The 22,703-nt window shown below is 42.9% G+C and overlaps 2 long non-coding RNA genes across 11 annotated transcripts in view; one reads left to right on the top strand and one right to left on the bottom strand.

Annotated features, from left to right (window-relative positions):
- LOC110261178 (uncharacterized) overlaps nucleotides 1-22,703 on the bottom strand; it is a 64,286-nt gene that overhangs the window by 24,823 nt on the left and 16,760 nt on the right. The gene's annotated exons all lie outside the window — the stretch shown is intronic.
- Nucleotides 6,744-10,297, top strand: LOC146402755 (uncharacterized). The gene is made up of 2 exons (XR_014807725.1): nucleotides 6,744-8,696; nucleotides 9,209-10,297. It is a non-coding gene; the product is annotated as an uncharacterized LOC146402755 (long non-coding RNA).

Below are 22,703 nucleotides of genomic sequence, written 5' to 3' on the forward strand. Positions count from 1 at the left end.
AATTCCAAAGCCGATCTCTTATTGAAAAAGTATATTAACTCATTTATGGCTCAAAGAAGTCTAATAATAACAAGAGTAGTAGTAATAATAACAATAATAAAAGTGGAGTTCCCTAGTGGCCTAGTGGTTGAGGATCTAGCACTGTCACTTCTGCGGCTCAGGTTTGATCCCTGGCCCACGAACTTCCACGTGCTACGGGTGAGGCCAACAACAACAACAATAATAATAAAAGTGTAAATGTATTTAGCACTTTCATATACATTATCTCTTCTAATCTTGGTGTGAAACCTTTTTCTCTACTTAAGAAATGCAGAAACTGAGGCTAATTTGAAGACTTGCCCCTTGCCCACATCACTGTCATGCAAATCTAACCAGGTTCCTTGTTTTTATGTCCCCAAATCTAACTCCATCCTAACCCTTAGCCCCAGTTTAAGATTTTTGGAGTTGCCCGTAGGACCTACATGCAGGGGAGATGAGGCCCTGGTGACCAGGTTCCCAGCCACACCTGCAGCCTTTCCTCCAGCTGCAACTCTGCCCTCGTTCGGCATGTGCCAGAACACCCTTACAAGCCATCTGCAGTTTCCTCCAGGCTTTTTCTTACCCCTATATCCTACCTGGATTTCCCTTCCCTATCTTTTGTACCTTGAAAGTACCACCTTTGGAGATCCCATTGTGGCGCAGTAGAAACGAATCTGACTGGCATCCATGAAGATGCAGGTTCAATCCCTGGCCTCACTCAGTGGGTTAAGGATCCAGCATTGCTGTGAGCTGTGGTGTAGGCCACAGATGCGGCTCGGATCCCATGTTGCTGTGGCAGTGGTGTGGGCCTGCAGCTACAGCTCCAGTTAGACCCCTAGCCTGGGAACCTCCATATGCCTCAGGTGCAGCCCTAAAAAGACAAAATAAAAAAAAGAAAGTACCACCTTTAAGATTCAGCTCAAGCATCATTTCTAGCCTGAATCCTTTCCCAACAAAGGCACCCCAAAGAAAGAACTAATTCTTCTTGCTGTGCTGAATGCTACACACAAGTGCTCTAGGTAATACAGAAGAAAACCCTTTCACTGCGTTGATGATCTACAGATTAGCTGAGAGGCCTAAACATTACTGAACTAAGAAGAGAAAGGTGGGAGTTCCTGTAGTGGCTCAGAGGTAACAAACCCAACTAGTATCCGTGAGGACGTGGGTTCGATCCCTGGCCTTGCTCAGGGGGTTAAGGATCAGGCGTTGCCATGAGCTGTGGTATAGGTTGCAGATGTAGCTTGGATCTGTCATTCCTGTGGCTGTGGTGTGGGCCAGTGGCTGAGCTCCCATTAGACCCCTAGCCTGGGAACCTCCCTATGCCACAGGTGTGGCAAAAAAAAAAAAAAAAAAAGGAGGAGGAGAAAGGTGAATGTGGCCAGTCAGCCATGAAATATTAAAAGAACTGTTGAATGGGAGAAGCCAAGCAGGAGAAATGAAGGAATTTATGTGGATAATAGTTATTCTACATCCACTATATTGGGTATATGTGTAATATACATATTATGGGCGGAAGATTGATTGAAGAGAATCAGCTGGCAAAACAGATTCATGCTATTTATCAAAATACGGTCCTGAGTCAAGGAAAAGTTTTAGAAACCTTTTCTAAATGGCATTGTAATGAAGTATCTCTTTCCTTACAGTTATATTCAATGGTTCTAGAAGTACAGGTGAACTTTTGCCATCTTTCAAAGGTTTCAAAGAAGGCATTTCTTTGCATGGTAGCTTTATTTTCCTGGAAAGAATCCCTTAATGGCATGACGACACGCTTCTTTTATAAATCACAAAGCAGATGTTAAAGAGATTTTGCTCCATCCATTCATCCTTTTTCCTCTCTTCCTAGATATCCTTGTTCAAATAAGTACGTAGCCTGCCCGGGTTACACCAGGTGGGCAAAAGTCCAAAGAAAAGCAGGCTTAAGCAGGGGTGCTTTAATTCTCCAGAAGCAGAGCTCCTGGTTTTCCAATTTCTCAATGAATGAGTCTACGAATGAACTGTTTCAGTCCCGCCCTGCCTGCCACAGCCAGGATGATGTCTCAGCCTTTAGTCTTCCCCCAAGGACTGAGGGGCCTCGAGTTTGTAAAACAGGGATCACCTATGCAACCTGGGCAGGAGGCAGCTGCCAGTGAGGACACGCCTGCCAACTGTTGGTCCATACAGGTCATTAAAGGGGCTTGACCAAAGGGTCTCACTCTAATCCTTTTGGCCAGGGGTGGAGAATTGTCCTTTGGCCAGTCTTCCAATCTTTGGTGCCAGACTTTGCTGTATTCTTTAATCATCACTCATTGCCATGACCCACTAAATCATGCCTGCAAGCTGCAAGGAATTTATAAGATTCTTAAAATCAGTTCCTAGGCCTGAGAGCAAAGGAGCTAGGCCAGGCCTGACAAAACCCAGCACAAAGCAGTGGCTCCACAACAGCCCCCATAATAGCATCTCTTATGGGTTACGAACTCGGCATATACTATCTCCAACCCCTAGGGAAGGAAACTGAAGATTAGACAGGTTAAATAATTCTCCAAGTACTGCAATTTGAACCCATGCCACCTAGCTTCCACCCCACCATGCTGTCACCTGTGCTCCAAGAGTATCCTGAGAGTCTGGGCTTTCTGCGTTGTATTTTGGTTTTTTGCCACAAGAAATCAGTCAAGCCACCAAGTCTCTCTATATAGAGACAGGGAAATAATGGAGGACTCCCGATTTGTGCACTTGAGATAAAAGTTCTAGACCTAGAGTTCCCGCTATGGTGCAATAGGTTAAGAATTTGACTGTAGTAGCTCTGGACACTGCAGAGGTGTGGGTTCAATTCCTGGCCCAGCGCAGTCAGTTAAAGAATCCAGCATTGGTTATACAGATTCAATCCCTGACCTGGGAACTTGCAAATGTCACAGGTGTGGCCATTACAAAAAAAAAAAAAATACTGGACCAATCCCTTCATTATCAGTGAGCAAAGAAGCAGAAGTCCATCTGGTGCCCATGCTGTGGCTGGCCAAAGAGGTCCAGTTTGGAGAAACTACCCTAGATTCCAGAGTAACTGGACCTTTCACAGAGTTGTCTGATATAATTAGTGTCCAATGAAAGGAGATGAGCTTTGGAGCCAAATAAACCCAGGTTTGAATCCTGCCCTCCATTTTCTGGTTTTGAGACCTATTCAAACAAGCAGCAAATAGCTCCCTCCCTTGTCTTTCTCTCCCACCAGGCCCTCTGCTCCTGGACAAAACCAGCACTGGTCCAGAACTGATTCAGAACTGGCATTGCTCAGCCTGTTATCATTAGGGAGACTTTCCATCGATAATTGAAAGGAAGTCACTCCTAGTGCCTTCTTCCAAAATACCAGACAGGAGTTAACAAGGAGAAAAATTTTAATTGCGATACTGCTTCTCTTTTAGTCCAGTAAATACTGAAAGCATTTGTACCTCTTTCTGTGTTATCCCTTCCACTGGGTCTCAGAGTAGAGGCTCCTATCCTTTTGCACTAATTACAGATTTGGCTGCTGAAATAAAAACCCAAAATGAGAGCAGCCTAAATATGATGGAGGCTTCTTACCCTCCACCTAACTATGTGAACATAAGCTGCCCAGGGAGCCACCATTCTGTCTTCCCACTCTGCCATCCTGAAGCCATCACCCTCATCTGCAAGGTCCAGGAGGGCTCAACACTACACCCACATTCCAGGAAGCAGGCTTGAGGGAGAGGTGGGAAAAGAAGTGAATCCCTGTAAGGGCAGAAATTGTATAATCCTTTCCACTTACATCTCTTTGTCCAGAACTTCATCACATAGCTTTACTTCAGCAAGGGAGGCTGGGGAATATAGCCTTTAGCTGTGAAATACAGTCACCTGCTAAGCTAAACATTCTGACAAAAGGAGGAGTGGGGATGAGTAGGAGGGGTGTAAATAGGAGTTGTATTTCCAAAGCCCCCCACGGCAGTTCCCCTCCTGTACAACAAAGAGTTGACCCTTGAACAACATGGGTTGGAACTGTATGTATCCATTTATTTGCAGATTTTTTCAATAAATGCAGACCACAGTACCACACAATCCACAGTTTGTTGAATCCATTGATATGACAGCATGGATACAGAGGAACCAAATGGTATATATGGAGAGAGGACTACAAGTTATGTGCAGAGGGTTGGTATCCATCACCCCAAGTTGTTCCAGGGTCAACCGTATTTTCTACTTCACCCTCCCATGGAGACTGGTGGATTGAAGTAATGGTTCCAATCTTTGTACCTCCCTGAATCTACCCATTTGCCATTCTCTTGTCTCTCTGGGAGGAGGGTACCTTCCAGGCCCCTTGACTTGGGCTCAGCCATGTGACTTGCTTTGGCCAATACTGGTGGATATCATGTGACTGAAGACTTGGTAAATTCTTGGGTAATTGTGTTTTCCCTCTTGCACATCTGCCATCACCTTAACGAGGGCTTCTCCTAAGGAGCTGCTGCCCCTGAGGTCTGGGCTCTAGAGTGAACACACATGGAACAAAGCTGTCCCAGCCAAGACAGACCTGCAACAAGAAGCAGAGCCAGCTCCACCTTCAGCACCTGCAGCAGAGCCACATGGACAATCCACAAACCAGTGAGAATAAATATGTACTGTGATATACATTCCACTGTGATTTGGGGGTTGTTTATTACACAGCATTACAGGAATAAGAGCTAACTGATACAAGGCTTTAGGCTCTAACTCAACAGCTCTCCATGTGGTTATTTTCTATTTGTCCCTCCAGCTCCTTCCTCCACCATTCTCTGGGCTTAGGAAGGTAGAGGCTTCCCAAAGTTGATTTGGACAATGAGAAGCACTGGTGGGACAGAGTGACATGGGGTGTTGGTTTCCATGGCTTCCTCCCTGAAGGTCACCGGGGACAGGCTACATCCCTCTATCAAAGGCCCACCTCTGTCAGACAATCCAGCTCTCCCTCTGCCTTCAGGAGTGGCAACCTCCTCTTGGCCCTAGAGGTGGTTCACAGCTGCCACTAACACCAAGATTCCGCACATCTTTTATTGTTTTCCCTAAACCTGTCTGCACATTTGTCAGTTATTACCCCCTCTTCAATTCCGCAGCTGAGGGTGCCATCATTCTCTTATTGGATCCTGAATGACACCCCCTCCCCACCTGTACTCATATGATCCCTGGCCTCTCTCCTGCCACTTGGTGTGTCCCCCCTCCCTTCATGGGTCCAAACATGACTCCCCTTTCAAGGCACGCTCTCTCTTTAAAGACACAACCTCGAACATCTCTGGGCCCCAATGGGCTCTCCCTTCCCTTAATGCCCCCAAGACCCATAAAGGGACCACATCATCAATACTGTTTCATACAAAGCATAGAAGTCTGTAAACTGTGCTGCAGGGAGCTCAGGGATCCTGAAAAGATGCATAGGGTTGGAAGGAGGGTATCTGCCAAGCAACTGTAGCAACATCTAGATGGCTGCATATTGATTTCACATGAGGTTCCATTTGAGGTTCATTGTTTTTTTAAAAAAAAGTTTGAAAACACCAATCTTTAGCTTTTTATGTGCATACATCATACGTACCCAAAATGAATAAAATGAATTTAGATATCTCCAAAATCAAAGAATTTGTGATCTCCCTTTGTTTCAGGGGCAGATGAATGATGGACAGATGGAAAGATGGATGCATGGATGGATGGATGGATGGATGCTTGGACACATAGAACAGCTCTGGCCCCCATCCTGAGCAGTTCCTTCACAGGTTCTACCTCCCCCTTCATGATCTATACAAATATTGTGTTTTTGCTCCATACAAATCCCACCAGAAGCATCTCTCCTGGAACTTCAACCAAACTCCAAAAAGCCAACTAAAAGGGAACTGAAGGTCAGAGGGATATGGGGGAGGCTTGCTAAACTCAGCTGCAGGAGGGCATCCCCAGGTCCCACTTACTGACACCTGAGAAGAAACAGCAAAAGAGGAAAAGCACAGAAGCCTGATGCTCTGGGAAATAACCGCTCAAACAGACAAAAAACAAGAGAGTCCCCAGTGGACTTGCTGACACATTCTTAAAAATCTATAATTCCACACCCAAAAAAGATTTCCGCTCCAACCTTCCACTACGATGTTCATAGATAGGAAAATTAATAAAATATTCATTTTTCTCTTGCTTAATCGGCATGTACAATGGTCATATGTTCTATAGATACACTGCTTTTGATGATAATAGTAACTTGTTCCTAAATAACTAATTGCTATGCCTCCATTTGCACAATACTATTTTAAAATAAGCTCCTTTTACTCCAAAGGTATAGTTTGGGGTCCACTTGATAAGAGAGTCCAGATTTCAGGTCCTATAAGATGCCACTTAATTGACACTCTACAAAGAAATAATCATTTTATACCAGTATTGCAGCAATTTCAACCCTACATCTACAGCTTCACTGGGTGAAGTATACCAAGAGGCCTGAATCAACAGGCACAAGGAACAATGACCAGCACCTTCATATAGACCCTAGTGCTTCTCCGAGAGATAAAAAAAAAAAAAAAAAAATTAAGGGATGGATGGATGTAAAGAAGGAAGGATGGAAGGAAGAAAGGAAGGGAGGGAGGGAGTGAAAGAAGGAGAAGGGGACAAGGGAGAGAGGGAGGGAGAGAAGGAGAAAGGAAGGAAGAAAAGAAAGAAGGAAGGAGAGAGAGAAATATAGATATATAGATAATAGATGCATAGAATGGAAGAGAGAGAGCTTGAGAATCAGCCAAGAGAAAGCTGTTACCTTTTTTTTTTTTTTTTTTTTTAACCCATAATCCATTGGAGAGTTCTTTCAGTGGAAAAAACCTTAAAGTCCACTAAAGCCATCTGCCCACCCCAGCCCTGGGCTTTGGCTGAGAGCAGCTTTGGAGCCACCAGCACCACTGCACACACTCCTCCAGGGGTGTGAACAATCATCTGCTCAAAATCACCTGCTCTCACTTTTTGGCTCCATGGCTATGGTGTTTGGAAATTACAGAGCCCCAGAATTACCTTTTCCTGTTTCCGTTTTTCATCACAGGTGACAGAATCATAAGCACTGCATTTTCCCCATCTTTTCTGCAGCAAGAACTGGCAGCTTGGTGAACTGACCCTGGCACTTAGGGCTGCTGCTTCACTCCTCGCCTGGGGACAGTTTTCCTCCCTCTGCAACTCAGCTCGCTAACACATACCCTGGAACAACGGGCACCTCGTGAGGCCAGAGCGGGGGAGGGCAGGACCCAGCATGTTATCCAAATACAGGTTGGAACTGACCCTCCCCAGGAACAGACCTGCCAGGGGCAGGCTGGTCCCAGCAATAGGAGACCCTATGGGAAGGTGCCAGGCACCAATGAAAAGTAGGCAAGGCTGATCTTCTGTCTGAACACTTGCATGAAGTATGGATTCTCATTCTTTCTACTCCAGTCCCATTGCTCTTTTTGAGAAATAATCTCCTACTGTTAGAAATTATATATGAAAGCACCACTTCTCATAAGAAAATAAACCAATCCCCATGATTAGCACTTGAAGGATAACATTCTAAGCTTCACCCTAAACTTCACCTTCCTGGGCCCTCTTGGACACCTACCATCATCACAGCTGGGAGGGGATTGCTGCTCCCTCAACACGCACACCCAAGCACAGACAAAGCCTTTCAGTCTCAAGGTTAGAAGCTCTGATGAAGGTTTACAGTCAAGGCTAGAGCACAATAAAAGATAGTCACAGAGACCATCCCGTTGCTAGACAAAGCGTGGAGGACAACCTTGGCCATGGAGAATTCCAGGGCATAGAGGCCTCACCTGGATTCCTCCCTGCCCAGCTCCAGGTTGCCACCTGAAATCGCCTTGAAATCACTCTACCCAGGAGCACCGTTTAGGCATTCAGCCCCATGAGGTGCCTTTCTCCTCCCTACAGACTCACACGTCCACCCCGAGAGACACCTGACTCAGGTTATTACAGGAAGACAGATCTCAGCCTTGAGGCAAGATCTAGCCTCTCAGGGTGTCTACACCAGAATATGCAAATCTCAATAATAAAGCCCAATACATGCACCCTAATATTCACTGCTGTACCATTTACAATAGCCAAGACATGGAAGCAACCTAAATATCCATCAACAGAGGACTGGATAAAGATGTGGTCCATATATACAATGGAATAGTACTCAGCCATTAAAAAGAGTGAAATAATGCCTTTTGCAGCAACATGGATGGACCTAGAGAGTATCATACTAAATGAAGAAGATCAGAGAGAGAAAGACAAGTATCATGTGAGATCACTTATATGTGGAATCTAATTGGAAAATAATACAAATGAACTTGTTTACAAAGCAGAAACAGACTCATTGATCTCGAAATCAAACTCATGGTTACCAAAGGGGAAACATAAAGAGATGGGATAAATCAGGAGTTTGGGATTAACATATGGGATTAACATATACACATTACTTTACGTAAAACAGCACATGAAAAACAAGGGCCTACTGTATAGCATAGGGAGGTCTATGCAAGATTCTATAATAACCTATGTGGAAAAAGAAATACATGATTCATTTTGTTGTATACCTGAAACTAATACAACATTGTAAATCAACTATACCCGCAATAAAATTTAATTTAAAAAATAAATAAAAATACGGAGTTCCTGTCATGGCACAGTGGTTAACGAATCTGACTAGGAACCATGAGATTGCAGGTTCGATCCCTGGCCTTGCTCAGTGGGTTAAGGATCCGGCATTGCCATGAGCTGTGGTGTAGGTTGCAGACTCAGCTTGGATCCCAGTTTTAATGTGCTACGCTTTTTACATTTGATGAACCAGTAGTGCTATGTTAATTGAAGTCCACAGTTTACGTGACCATATCCATCTTATAGCTTCATACAAAATACTGTCACTACCCTAAAAATACCCTGAGCTCCACCTATTCATCCTTCTCCCCCTTCCCTGGTAACATCCTCCTCCCCCGCCCAGTAACACTGATGCTTTTACTGTCTCCATAGTTTTGTCTTTTCCAGAGTATCATGTAGTTGGAATAAAATAGTAGGTTTTTTTTTTTTTTTTTTTTTTTGCCTTTTTAGGGTCGTACCCATGGCATATAGAAGTTCTCAGGCTAGGGGTTGAATCAGAGCTACAGTGCCAGCCTACACCACAGCCACAGGAACATAGGATCCAAGCTACATGTGCAACCTACACCACAGCTCATGGCAATACCAGATCCTTAACCCACTGAATGAGGCAAGGGATTGAACCCACATCCTAATGGATACTTGTCGGGTTATTAATCCACTAAGCCATCACAGGAACTCCCTGTAACCTTTTCTTATCGTCTTCTTTCACTTGGTGATATGCATTTAAGATTTTTCTGAGTCTTTTCACAGCTTAAATAGCTCATTTCTTTTTAGTGCTGAATAATATTCCATGGTTTGGCTGTACCAAAATTTGTTCACTCACCTATGGAAGGATATCTTGGTTGCCTCCAAGCTTTAGCAATAAATAAAGCTGCTATAAACATCTGTGTTCAGGGTTTTGAGTGGACATAAGTTTTCAGTTCCTTTGGATAAATACCAAGGAGTGTGATTGCTGGATCATATGGTAAGAGTATGTTTAGTTTTGTAAGAAATCTCCAAAGCTTCTCCAAAGTGGCTGTAACATTTTGCATTCTCACCAGCAATGTATAGTGGTTAATCTTTGGTAATTTTTACTGAACTATTTGGCCCACTTATAAGTAATGTAATTCCCATGTATTTGGATTTAAGTCAAGCATCTTGTGTTTTATGTCTGTCTTAAACATACCGTTTCTCATATCCCTTGGCTTCTTCTGGATCAAATATTGTTTTGCCCCTTTCGCTAGTTTTTGTCTTGCTATTTAGACATTATTTTGACATTATATTAGTGGTTATATTAACTTGGAAAATACCATATTCTCTTTGACTTTTAAAAATTCAATTCATTTAAACTATTTTTTGAAAGATCACCCATTTCTCCCATCCCACCTCCCACCTCTTGCAATCACCAACATGTTCTATTTCTGTGCTCCGTTTTTGTTTTTTTGTTTTTTTCAAGATTCTGCATATAAGAGAGATCATACAGTATTTGTCTTGTTCTGTCTGCTTTATTTCACTTAGTATAATGCTCTCAAAGTCCATCCATGTTGTCACACATAGCAAGATTTCATTTTTTAAGGCTGAATAACAATCCATTGTATGTATACGTGTGTGTGTGTATCACAATTTCTTTATCCATTCATCCATTGATAAATACTAAGGCTGTTTTTATATCTTGGTTATTGTAAATAATGCTACAATAAACATGGTGATGCCTATAGCTTTTTGAATTAGTGTTTTTGCTTTCCTCAGATAAATACCCAGAAATGGAATTGATCACATAGAATAGACAGTTCTATTTTTAATTTGAGGAACCTCCATATTGTTTTCCATAGTGGTTGCACCAATTAACATTCCCACAGCCAATGAATAAGGGTTCCTTTTTCTTCACATGCTCACCAACACTCGTTATTTCTTGTCATTTTGCTAACAGTCATTTTGCCAGGTGTGAGGTGACATCTCACTGTGGTTTTGATTTGCCTTTTCCTGATGATTGGCGATGTTGAACATCTTTTCATGTACTTGGCCATTTGTACTTTTTTTTTTTTTAGAAAAGTGTTCATTCAAATCCTCTGCCTATTTTTTTAATCAGTTTTGTTATTGAGTTGTATGAATTCTTTACATATTTTAGATATTAGTCCCTTATCAGATCTATGATTTGCAATCATCTTCGATTCAGTAGGTTGCCTTTTCATTTTGGCGATAGTTTCCTCTGCTGTGCAGAAGTTTTTAGTTTCATGTAGTCCCACTTGTTTATCTTTGCTTGTTCCTTTTGATGTCAGATTCAAAAACTCATTGCCAAGACCTAGGTCAAGGAGCTTAATGCCTATGTTTTCTTCCAGGAGTTTTATGATTTCAGGTCTTAACAGTCAAACCTTCAATTTTAGAACACATAACTCTTATACTTTTTTCTTCACTACTAACTAGATTCAGTATTCTTTTTTCTTTTTCATTTTTTGGCCACACCTATGATACATGGAAATTCCTGGGCCAGGGATTGAACTTATGCCACAGCAGCAACCATAGCCACAGCAGTGATAATGCCAGATCCTTAAGCCACTGAGCCAGCAGGGAACTCCCTAGATCCAGGATTCTTCCTTGTTAGGTCACATAAAGCACTGTGATTATCTCACAAACTCATTGTTAACATGCAGCCAAAGGTTGATCGACATGTAAATTTCATTTGGGGCACAACTACAATACTTACTGTTACAGAGATGTTCAAAAGATAAAACGCAGAGATAAAGTTGTGCAAAGCAACCCAGAACTATGTGGAACTTATGGTAAGGATGTAAAATGCGTATTTTTATCAGTACCAAAGGCAGGTTGTATTCTAATTTAAATATGAGAGCAAAAGGCCAGGGCAATGAAAATGTCTTCAACAACAACCTGGCCTGAAAAGCTAGCCAAGTGAATGAGGCAACAAACATCTGTGGATGCTTTCAGACACCATGAGAAAGTCTTCAACCCTAGCAGTGACGGCATGGTAAGTTATGGCTTACTTGTTTGCTCTTGTTCTGAGTGGTTCAATCTCTTCCAATATGCCTCCAAAGTTCTAACATGCAAGAATGCACTAGAAATGTCAGAGTTGAGAATGAATGAGACAGGCTTTCAAAACGTCAAAATTTAAGAGAAAGTAAAAAAGATGGGAACAGAGTGAAGGACTGATAGATTTCTTTTCTTTTCTTTGTCTTTTTAGGGCTGCACCTGTGGCATATGGAAGTTCCTGGTCTAGGGGTCAAATTGGAGCTGCAGCTGCCAGCCTACACCACAGCCACAGCAATGCCAGATCCTTAACCCACTGAGTGAGGCCAGGGATCAAACCCACATCCTGGTGGATACTAGTCGGGTTCATTACTGCTGAGCCACAATGGGAACTCCAGACTGACAGATTTCTGACCCTGTCAGCAAAGCCTCTACTTTCAGCATTGGGCACTGGGCAAAAACACCTCCAGGTCCACCCAGGCCTATGATTGCATCTCAAGAAGTTGACTCATTGGTTGGAGAATTCATCTCCTACCAACTGATCCCAGGAGAGAGAGAGAGAGATGAAGAGGCAGAAGGAAAGCAATTTTTCGTCTAGCTGAGCCTTTGACCACTGTCAACACTATAATTAGATTACAGTTGCTATTCATTTTGGTAATTTGGTGGACTAAGGTCCATGGGATAATTGAAAAACTGAATTCATCCAGTCATTGACAAAAACATTCAACTAACTGGCTTGTGTGTGGAGCAATAAAGTGTGAAAGTAACACAGCATCCAAATTGCAGCCATGTGTGATTAGTTTTTTATTGGGGGAAAAGAAAATGGTTAAGCCTTAAGGACAGTATTTCTGTCACTCTTAAGGAGCAATAATGGTTCCTGCTGGTGACACAGTGGCTTGGGGGAAGCAAGCACAGAGGTGGTTTGGTGCACTTCCAACGCTGTGTGCGAGCCTTCACCACGAGACCCTGGTTCTACAGAAGCAACAGTTAGTGACCCTCACGGATCAGGGGGTGGCAGTGCCACTTGTAAACATGCAGACCACCCTGAGATCTCTAAGCACATCTCAGGGTGAATGAACTTGAGCACCTTTCCTACCGGGCACAGTTTTTCACTCATATATTCATGAAAGATTTGGAGCAGATAAGCAATGAGGTCCTGCTGTATAGCACAGGGAACTTTAGCCAATCCCTTGTGATAGAACATGATGGAAGATAATACAAGAAAAAGAAGGTATATATGTGTATAACTGGGTCACTCTGCTGTACAGCAGCATTTGACAGAACATTGTAAATAAACTATTAAAAATTTTTTAAAAAAGATTCAGACAGTCAACCACACAGGGCCTCCCTACTAGATCTAAATCCTGTGCCAGGTATTAGGGATCTTCCTTGAGTTCCCTGAAAAGCAGATGCCAAGATAAAGACCTCACTGACCTCCTACCAGCCAGGCTAGACTTCACTCACCTTGGCCAGTCCTCTAGATGGATGAGGCTGCCTGCCTGATGGGCTGAGCCAGAACCTCAGCCCTGAGTCCTTTAACTGCCTTGGCCTCATCAAGCCATAGCTGTTGAAGTTTCCCACTGTTATCCCTGGCAGGGAAGCACCACGAGACACCCAAGCGAGTCCCCTGGGTTCCAGTCAACTCCTCCACATCTTTGGTATATAGGATCAACCCTACTCTTCATGGTAATCAGGGGCAATTCTGCCCACCAATGGAGTAATTCCTTTTTTTTTTTTTTTTTTTTTTTTTTTTTCCTTTTTAGGGCCACACCTGCAGCATATGGAAATTCCCAGGCTAGGAGTTGAATCAGAGCTGTAGCTTCCAGCCTACACCACAGCCACAGCAACACCAGATCCGAGCCATGTCTGCAAGCTACACCACAGCTCACAGTTAATGCCAGATCCTTAACCCACTGAGCGAGGCCAGGGATCAAACCTGCATCCTCAACTCCCTTATGGTTCAGTTCTTAACTCACTGAACCATAAGGGAAACTCTTGGAGTAATTCTTTTCTTTGCCAGTTCTTCCACGGACATGAGAAGCCTAAAATGACCTGGTGCAGTCACAGCTGCAAGTTCAGTTGTGGCCTGGTGTTCCCCCTGTGGAAACCAGAACCTTTAAAATGGTAGAGTCTAAAGTTGCAAGCTTGCTAGGCAGTGATGGTGAGAGGATCCATTTCTACACTTTGTTCCCGTACTTGTGAATTCTAGTTATTGGTAACATGGCACTATAGCCACTGACGTAGTACATGTATTGACCCTGGAGGGGAGCACCCTTGCCCTACAGGTTACTGCCCCAAGGCTGGAACCCTAGCTGAGCCTCCCACAGTCCTCCCACTGTTCCATTACACTAGTTACTTCTGGTTGAACAGATATATGGGGAGAACAATGGATCTCATGGTCATGTGCCCACTGCCCAAGGTCACACAGGGTGCCATTTTTTAAAATCAAGGATAAGTAATACAGTTATTCCCATTTAAAAAAAAATTATCTTCAGCTTTGCCCATGGCATGTGGAAGTTCCCAGGGCCAGGGACTGAACCTGCACCACAGCAGTAACCAGAGCCACAGCAGTGACAGTTCCAGATCCTTAGCCTGCAGAGCCACCAGGGAACTCCCAGGATGCCGTTTTTAATAGATCAAGAATTCTCTGAGCCCTTGGGTGGTAGTATTAATAGAGACATACAGAAAGTTCCTGTTGTGGCTGAACAATAACAAGCCAGACTAGTTTCTATGAGGATGTGGGTTCAATCCCTGGCCTCACTCAGAGGGTTAAGGATCTGACGTTGCCATGAGCTGTGGTGTAGGCCAGCATCTGTAGCTCTGATTCAACCCTCAGCCAGGAAATTTCCATATGCCATGGGTGCAGCCCTAAAAAAAAGCAGGAAAAAAAATAGAGACATATGGGTAGGGAAGGCATCAATTCTGGTAAGGACATATTAAAATTGAAATCATTCTGCCACCAAGTGGGTGGTCTGGTCTCCCCAGGGCTCATCTCTATTTGTCCACATCCCCAAGATGAGACACCTTGTTACCTTGTGGTTGAGTGCTCCAGAGTTCTCCGGTGAGCATTAAGGTAAAATACAAAGATATATGCACTTTGTGCCCACAACCATAGACTTGCCTCATCCTCATGCCTCTCCCCCAGATTTCCTTACCGTGGACCTTCCAAGCTGGTTCCTTGCTCAAGCAATCAAGCCATTCACCCTTGTCCAAGAATTCATATCAATCTGAATCTTGGGTCGCTTCTCCCTCTTTATAAAGTGAGCCACCAAGTATGCTGCTTGCATCTCTGCCCACTGGCAGAATTACCCTCACTGCTTTCTGATAAGGGCACCTCGAGAAGGGGCTACAACAATGACAGTTGTCCATCTCCAGCCAGCACTAAGATCCTGTGATCTTCCTCTCCATCAGGCTGGTAAATGGATTGTAAGTGGCTGGTGAGCCTTCCCACTGTGGTAGGTTCAGGGCAGAGATGTGATATGAGGGAGGCTCTTTGGCACTTAAGTCTGTGCTTTTCCTTGGTGCCCTACTCTGCCAAACCAGAGAGTAGTTCTGGGCTGGAGAATACATAGCTTCTCCCATAAGTTCTTTGCCCAGTGGGTGGTCACTACTACAGTAGTGACTGGCCAGAACATGACACCCTCTACAGAGCAGGTCAGAAAAATATCTGTGTGCCAGATCCCACTCTGCCCAGCTTTAGAGGGTACACTTTACGCTGTGGCTGTTATTACCACATTGAATGCTATTGCTATAGAGAAATGAAAAACCACAATTCGGTTTGGGCCAATCCTGGCTCACAAATGGTGTTCCAGCCAGCTGAGAGATTGGCATTCCTAGGAGAATAGAAAAGTTAAGAAATCTGCAAGAGGTCTGCCTTGTGTTGATTTTTCCAGGGACTTAGAAGTTGCTGGACGCTTTAAAGTATTGAGTGACTAATTTCCCTTTTTTCTAAAATCTCACATGGTAAGCATTTATTTCTCGAAAACGTGCCAAAAGAATGACTTTTTTTTCAGAGTTGGAATATTATTTTAAAATGTAAAATGAAGTTCTAATAGCAAATGTTATCAGGGTAGGCACTTGAATCTATCTGCAGCAACCTAAGAAGTACTGCCCTCTCTGGTTTCAGGTTTGGGAAGTTTAAGAGCGAAAGAGAGAGAGAAAAAAACTCCCAAATGTTTTTGAAGTGCTTATTTTTCTCTAGATTCAGGCTTGCTTATTGGATGAGAACAGTCAACCCAGGACAGTTGGCAACTCCAGGTAAAAATGTGCCTGTGATTTGTTTTTAGTTGTGTTATTATACTTTCCAAGCCAAGGCTGCAGGTTGGCAGTGCCCTGGAGAAGGGAGAGAACCAGACAGCACCCACACTTGCCATTAGGGAGGCCTCCAGACAGAGCCTGGAGCAAGGCCGAACTGGAACTGACCCAAGCCAGGTCTTCCTGTGCTGCCCAGAATCAGAGCAGCACCCTCAGAATCCATCTTTGCTTGAGCCCACTCTGGATAGGCCAGTCTAGGGCCCAGATATAGATTTGTTAAATGTGTGTTTGTTTGTATCCTAAGAAGTGTCTCTGTCAAATCCATAAGTTAGGTTGGAGGATGGTGATAAAATCCTGTAGGGGAGTTGCAACTGTGGTGCAACAGGATTAGCACCATCTCCAGAGCCCAAGGATGCAGGTTTGATCCCCGGTCTGGCACACAGGATTAAAGGGTCTGACATTGCCGCAGCTGCAGGGCGGGCCACAGCTGTGGCTGGGATCTGATCCCCGGCCTCCATAAGACACGTGGCAGCGAAAAAAAAAAAAGAAAAAGAAAAAAATGTTATGGGAACTACTACCTGGCTTTGCCGCTTAGTGAAGGTGTAGGCCTTTCATTCTAGAAAGATTGAAAGTAAGGTATTTTGTCTCAAGAAGTAGATATACAGTTAACCTGGAATTTTTGAGTGTTTTCTGCATTAACAAGTCTCAAAAAACAAATGCCAGAGAGGGTATGGAGAAAAGGGTACCTTCCTTCTCTGTTAGTGAAAATGTAAATTGGTACAACCACTATGGAAAACAATATGGAGGTTCCTCAGAAAACTAAATATAGAACTACCATATGATCCAGCGATCCCACCCCTGAGCATATATCCAGACAAAACTTTCATTCAAAAAGATACATGCATCCCTATGTTCATTGCAGTACTAATTCACAATAGCCAAGACATGGAAACAACCTAAATGTCCATTGACAGACAAATGGATTAAGATGTGGTACATATACGCAATGCAATACAACTCACCCATAAAAAAGAACAAATTAATCTGATTTGCAGCAACATGGATGGAACTAAGACTCTCATACTAAGTGAAGTAAGAAAGAGAAAGACAGGAGTTCCCGTTGTGGCGCAGTGGTTAACAAATCCGACTAGGAACCATGAGGTTTCGGTTTGATCCCTGGCCCTGCTCAGTGGATTAACGATCCAGTGTTACCATGAGCTGCGGTGTAGGTCGCAGACACAGCTTGGATCTGGCGTTGCTGTGGCTCTGGCACAGGCCGGGGGCTACAGCTCCGATTAGACCCCTAGCCTGGGAACCTCCATATGCCGCAAGAGTGGCCCAAGAAAATGGCAAAAAGACAAGACAAAACAAAAAAGAAAAGAAAAGAAAAAAGAAAGAGAAAGACAAATACCACATGATATCACTTATATGTGGAATCTAAAATATGACACAAATGATCCTATCTACAAAATAGAAACAGACTCTCAGACATAGAGAACAGACTTGTGGTTGCTGGAGGGGAAGTGGGGGGAGGAAGTGGGATGGACTCCGGGTTTGGGGTTGGTAGATGCAAACTATTACATTTAGAATGGATGAGCAATGAAGTCTTGCTGTATAGTACAGGAAACTATAACCAGTCTACTGGGACAGACCGTGATGGAAGATAACATGAGAAAAAGAATGCATATATATATATATGTATGTATGACTGGATCACTATGCTGTACAGCAGAAACTGACACAACACTGTAAATCAACTCCACTCTAAAAAAAAGAAAACAAAAATAAAAATAATTATTTTCCAAAAATAACAATAAAACCTTGCATTAAATGAAACTGGTTAAGTGCCTTGTGTACTATGAAATTCCTTTGATGAGTGAGTCACATTATTTATGGACTGTTGGAAGACCAACCTTTTATTGTACAAATTGCCAACTGATCATTTGGAAAGGAACCAAAGAGTCAGGAAGAGCTCCTTCTCACAGTAATGCAGAAAGACACACAAAGCATGACCCAGATATCGAAAGGGGCCGGCACTGCTAGCAGAAGCCATTCATGATTGAGTGAGGACACTGCTGCCTGGAATCTCTAATAACAAAGAAAACATGGAGGAAAAGGTGGAGAGAAACACTGCCCAGGGTGAAATACAATGGGGAGACCAGAAGGATCAGGGAGGGGTCTGGCTTCAGTGAACAAACAAGATGTAAAAGGATCCCATTTTTCTAGTCTCCCAAAAATCTGAATCCAACTAGACAACATATTTGATTGCAAGTATTTATCTTTTCCATGCATTCCATCTCAGTTAGAATGAAGAGAAGAGGATATTAATTTGGATAACACTAGCTGCTATAACAAACAGCCCCTCAAAAAAGTATAAATGGCTCAAAGACCACAGAAATTTCCTTCCCACAATTCAGTGTGAGGGAGATACTGTTTGGCAGCTCTCTCTTACGTGGCCATTCAGGAACCCAGGCTCCATCCATTTTTTGACTGTGTCATTTCCTAGGGCTTTGTCATCTTCTGCTCAAGACACTAAAAGGGGAACAAGTATGAAAAGGGCACTTAAGAACCCTGCCTCCCAGAAAAAGAATGTGTGTGTACATACATACACACACACACACACACACCCCTACAACTGGGTCACTTTGCTGTACAGCAGAAATTGACAGAACTTTATCAATCAACTATAATTTTTAAAAAAATGTTTTTCAAACCCTGCCTCTTGGAGTTTCTGTCGTGGCTCAGTGGTTAACGAATCCAACTAGGAACCACGAGGTTGCAGGTTTGATCCCTGGCCTTGCTCAGTGGGTTGAGGATCAGGCGTTGCCATGAGCTGTGGGTAGGTCACAGACCTATCCTGATTTGCTGTGGCTGTGATGGAGGCCGGCAGCTTAGACCCCTAGCCTGGGAACTTCCACATGCTGAGGGTGTGGCCCTAGAAAAAGGTAAAAAGACAAAAAAAATAAATAAATAATAAAAAAATAAAACAATAAAACACTGCCTCTTAAAATTCTGCCTCTTGGAGTTCCCTTCATGGCTTAAGCGGTTAACGAACCCAACTAGTATCCATGAGGATGTGAGTTTGATCCCTGGCCTCGCTCAAAGGGTTAAGGATCCGGTGTTGCCGGGAGCTGTGGTGTAAGTCAAGCACTTGGCTCTGATTTGGTGTTGCTGTGGCTGAGGTGTAGGCTGGCAGCCATAGCTCCAATTCAATCCCTAGCCTGGGAACTTCCATATGCTGAGGGTGTAGCCCTTAAAAAAAAAAAAAAAAAAAAAAAAAAAAAAGGCAAAAAAACCTCTGCCTCTTGGGAGTTCCCTCATGGTTCAGCAGGTTAAGGATTCAGCCTTGTCACTGCTGTGGTTCTGGTTATAGCTATGATGCAGGTTTGATCGCTGGCCAAGGAATGTCAGCACGTGGCAGGTGTGGCCAAAAACAAACAATGAACAAATGAAAATAACACCCTGCCTCTTAAAAACCCTAGCTTGAGAACGACATCACAAATCATTGCCTAGAACTTCGCCGCAAGGGTGCAAAGAAATGTAGTCTAGCTGAATGCCCAAAGAAAAAGAAGAAATGGATTTCTTGGTCAATGTCCAACCAGCTGCTTAGAAAAAAATGAATGCTTTATTCATTTCTGCATGAATGCCTTCTGCTGTGCATTACATGTTAGTGGTAAGTAAACATTAGTAAAACGGAGTGTTTGAGTAACTACTGAGATCACAGTAGTAATAATTATTAACTTACTAAGAGCTAGTAATGTGTGCATTCCTAAATTATTTATACATGTTATCTTATTTAGTCCTTGAAGTTTTGTGTACTTTTAAAGATGAGAAAACGGGCACGGAGAGACACATTGAAAGTCACATAGCTGGAGAGTGGCAAGCTTGAATTTGAATCCAGATTCCTCATTCCTATCCACTATGCCTTGCTTTCTCCCAGAGTGTAACTTTTAACCATAACTTTTACTTGTGCATATAGCAACTAGCTTTTAGAATACTGTCACCTGAAATTTAATATGACGTGTCTCGAGTGGATATAAATGGATGGGGTCAGTGTGACAATTTTTAAGTCTGGAGCTTCCATTGTAATGATAACCTTTTTTATGGAGTTCCCATAGTAGCTCAGTGGAAACAAATCCAACTAATAACCATGAGGTCGCTGGTTCGATCCCTGGCCTCAGTCCGTGGGTTGAGGATGCGGCGTTGCTGTGAGCTGTGGTGTGGGTCGCAGACACAGCTTGGATCTGGCTTGGCTGTGGCTGTGGTGTAGCCCGGCAGCTGTAGCTCCGATTCAACCCGTGGCCTGGGAACCTCCATATGCCTCGGGAGAGGCCCTAAAAAGACAAAAATAAATAAATAATAAAAATTAAAAAATACCATGGAGGGTAAGAATCTCAATCTGTGAATTTACACATGGAAAAATATATTTCTTAATTCTCTATTATTAAGCTTTTTTTCTAACTTTGAGTCCACCCTTCCCCCAGGAGGGCAGACAACTTAACCTCAGGTCTCCTTGCTCCCCTCACCCGACATCTCCAGGGCTCTGTCACACACAACTCCATGACCTTTCCCAGAGCCCCAAACACCAAAGCCTAGGGGACTGAGTGGGAGGAAGAACTTATATCCAAAAAAGTAGCCCCTGAGATGTGCCCCAGTCTCATGCCAGTGTCTTCCACTGGCCAAATCCAAGCAGACAGCAAAAGGTGAGATGTGACCAGTGATACAGTTTGTAATGACACAGATCAGGAGGGAGAAGAATGGAGAGTGGTTCTGGGGAGTCTGGGTGGAAGACAAACAGCACACTGAAGAAGAGTAGACCCCTCCCTCCAAAAAAAACCAGTCTCTTCAGCAAGTGGTGTTGGGGAAACTGGACAGGTGCATGTAAATCAACGAAACCAGAACACACTCTCACACCATGCACAAAAATAAACTCAAAATAGCTTCAAAACTTAAACATAAGACATGACACCATAAAACTCCCAGAAGACAACATAGGCACAACATTCTCGGACATCAATCATACAAATGTTTTCTTAGGTCAGTCTCCCAAGGCAATAGAAATAAAAGCAAAAATAAACAAATGGGACCTAATCAAACTTACATGCTTTTGCACAGCAAAGCAAATGATAAACAAATAGATAAGCTACAGAATGAGAGAAAATATTTACAAACAATGCAACCAACAAAGGCTTAATTTCTAAAATATACAAATAGCTCCTATAACTCAACCACAAAAAACAAACAACCCAATCAAAAAATGGGCAGAAAAACTAAAAAGGCATTTCTCCAAAGAAGACATATAGAGGGCTAACAGGCACAAGAAAAGATGCTCCACATCGCTAATTATTAGGGAAAGGCAAATCAAAACTACAATAAGGTAGCACCTCACGCAGGTCAGAATGACCATCATTAAAATGTCTACAGATAACAAATACCAGAGAGGGTGTGGGGTAAAGGGAACCCTCCTACAGTATTGGTGGGAATGTAAGTTGGTGCAGCCACTAGAGACAACAGTATGGAGGTTCCTCAGAAAACTAAAAATAGAATTACCATATGATCCAACATTTCCACTGCTGGGCATATATCTGGATAAAACTTTCATTCAAAAAGATAATGTACCCCTATGTTCACAGCAGCACTATTCACAATAGCCAGACATGGAAACAACCTAAATGTCCACCAACGGTTGAATGGATTAAGAGGATGTGTTACATATACACAAAAGAATACTACTCAACCTTAAAAAAAGAATGAAATAATGCCATCTGCAGCAACATAGATGAAACTAGAGATTACCATACTAAGTCAGAAAGACAAATACCATATGATACAGCTTATATGTGGAATCTAAAATATAACACAGATGAACTTCTCTACAAAACAGAAATGGACTAACAGACATAGAGAACAGACTTGTGGTTGCCAAGGGGGAGGTGGGATGGGAGAGGAATGGACTAGGAGTTTGGGGTTAGCAATGCAAACTATTATATATAGAATGGATAACAACAAGGTCCTACTGCACAGCATGGGGTACTATGTTCACTATCCTGTGATAAACCATAATGGTAATGAATACTAAAAAAAGAATATATACATACATGAATCACTTACTGTACAGCAGAAATTAACCAACATTGTAAATCAGCTATACTTTAATTTTAAAAATTAATTAAAAAAAAAAAAAGAGTAGACCCAAAAAGGACTTTGTCACCTGGATGCCTAGGGAACATAAACCAAGAAAGTTTACAGACAATCTACTTCTCTGACCCACTGTACCCCTCCCATGATGTCATGGGCACAGAACTCAAGTACCTGCTGGAGTGACTTGGGTAGAAGGAAATGAAAGGGCCAAAGGGGGAAAATACAGAGAGAAATCAATCAATATCTCAGCCATTTAAGTGCATTATGAAACATCTGGATGACCATCTAACAATCTCTTGCCACCATAAGCTCTCAGGGCCTGCCCTTGCATGTAATAATGTTTTAGCCACAAGTATGGGGCGGGGGGCGCAGAGTGGTGCTCCACCTACAGCATACAAAAGTTCCTAGGCCAGGGATCAAACCTGTGCCACAGCTGCCATAACACCAGATCTTGAACCCACAGTGTCATGCAGGAACTTCCACTATATTTTTTTTTCATTAACTACCTTATTCAATAAACATTTATTGAGCACATTCTATGTGCCAGGCACTGTTCTAGACACCAAGAATACACTAGTGAAAAAAGTAGATCCACCCTTGCTCAAGGAGTGGGCATTCTAGTAACAAATTCTATTATTATTGCCATGGGCTAATGAAACAAAAACAGACGTGGATTTCACAACAAAATAATCATTTGGGCCAAGCAAAGTCTAAAGCACATCATAATGTGCAATAAAAATCTCAGA

This window comes from Sus scrofa, chromosome 6 (genome assembly GCF_054392235.1).
Source record: "Sus scrofa isolate SSC_HxYL_T2T_F1_AM1 chromosome 6, Sscrofa_HxYL_maternal_Yorkshire_Landrace_v2.0, whole genome shotgun sequence".
NCBI lineage: Eukaryota > Metazoa > Chordata > Mammalia > Artiodactyla > Suidae > Sus > Sus scrofa.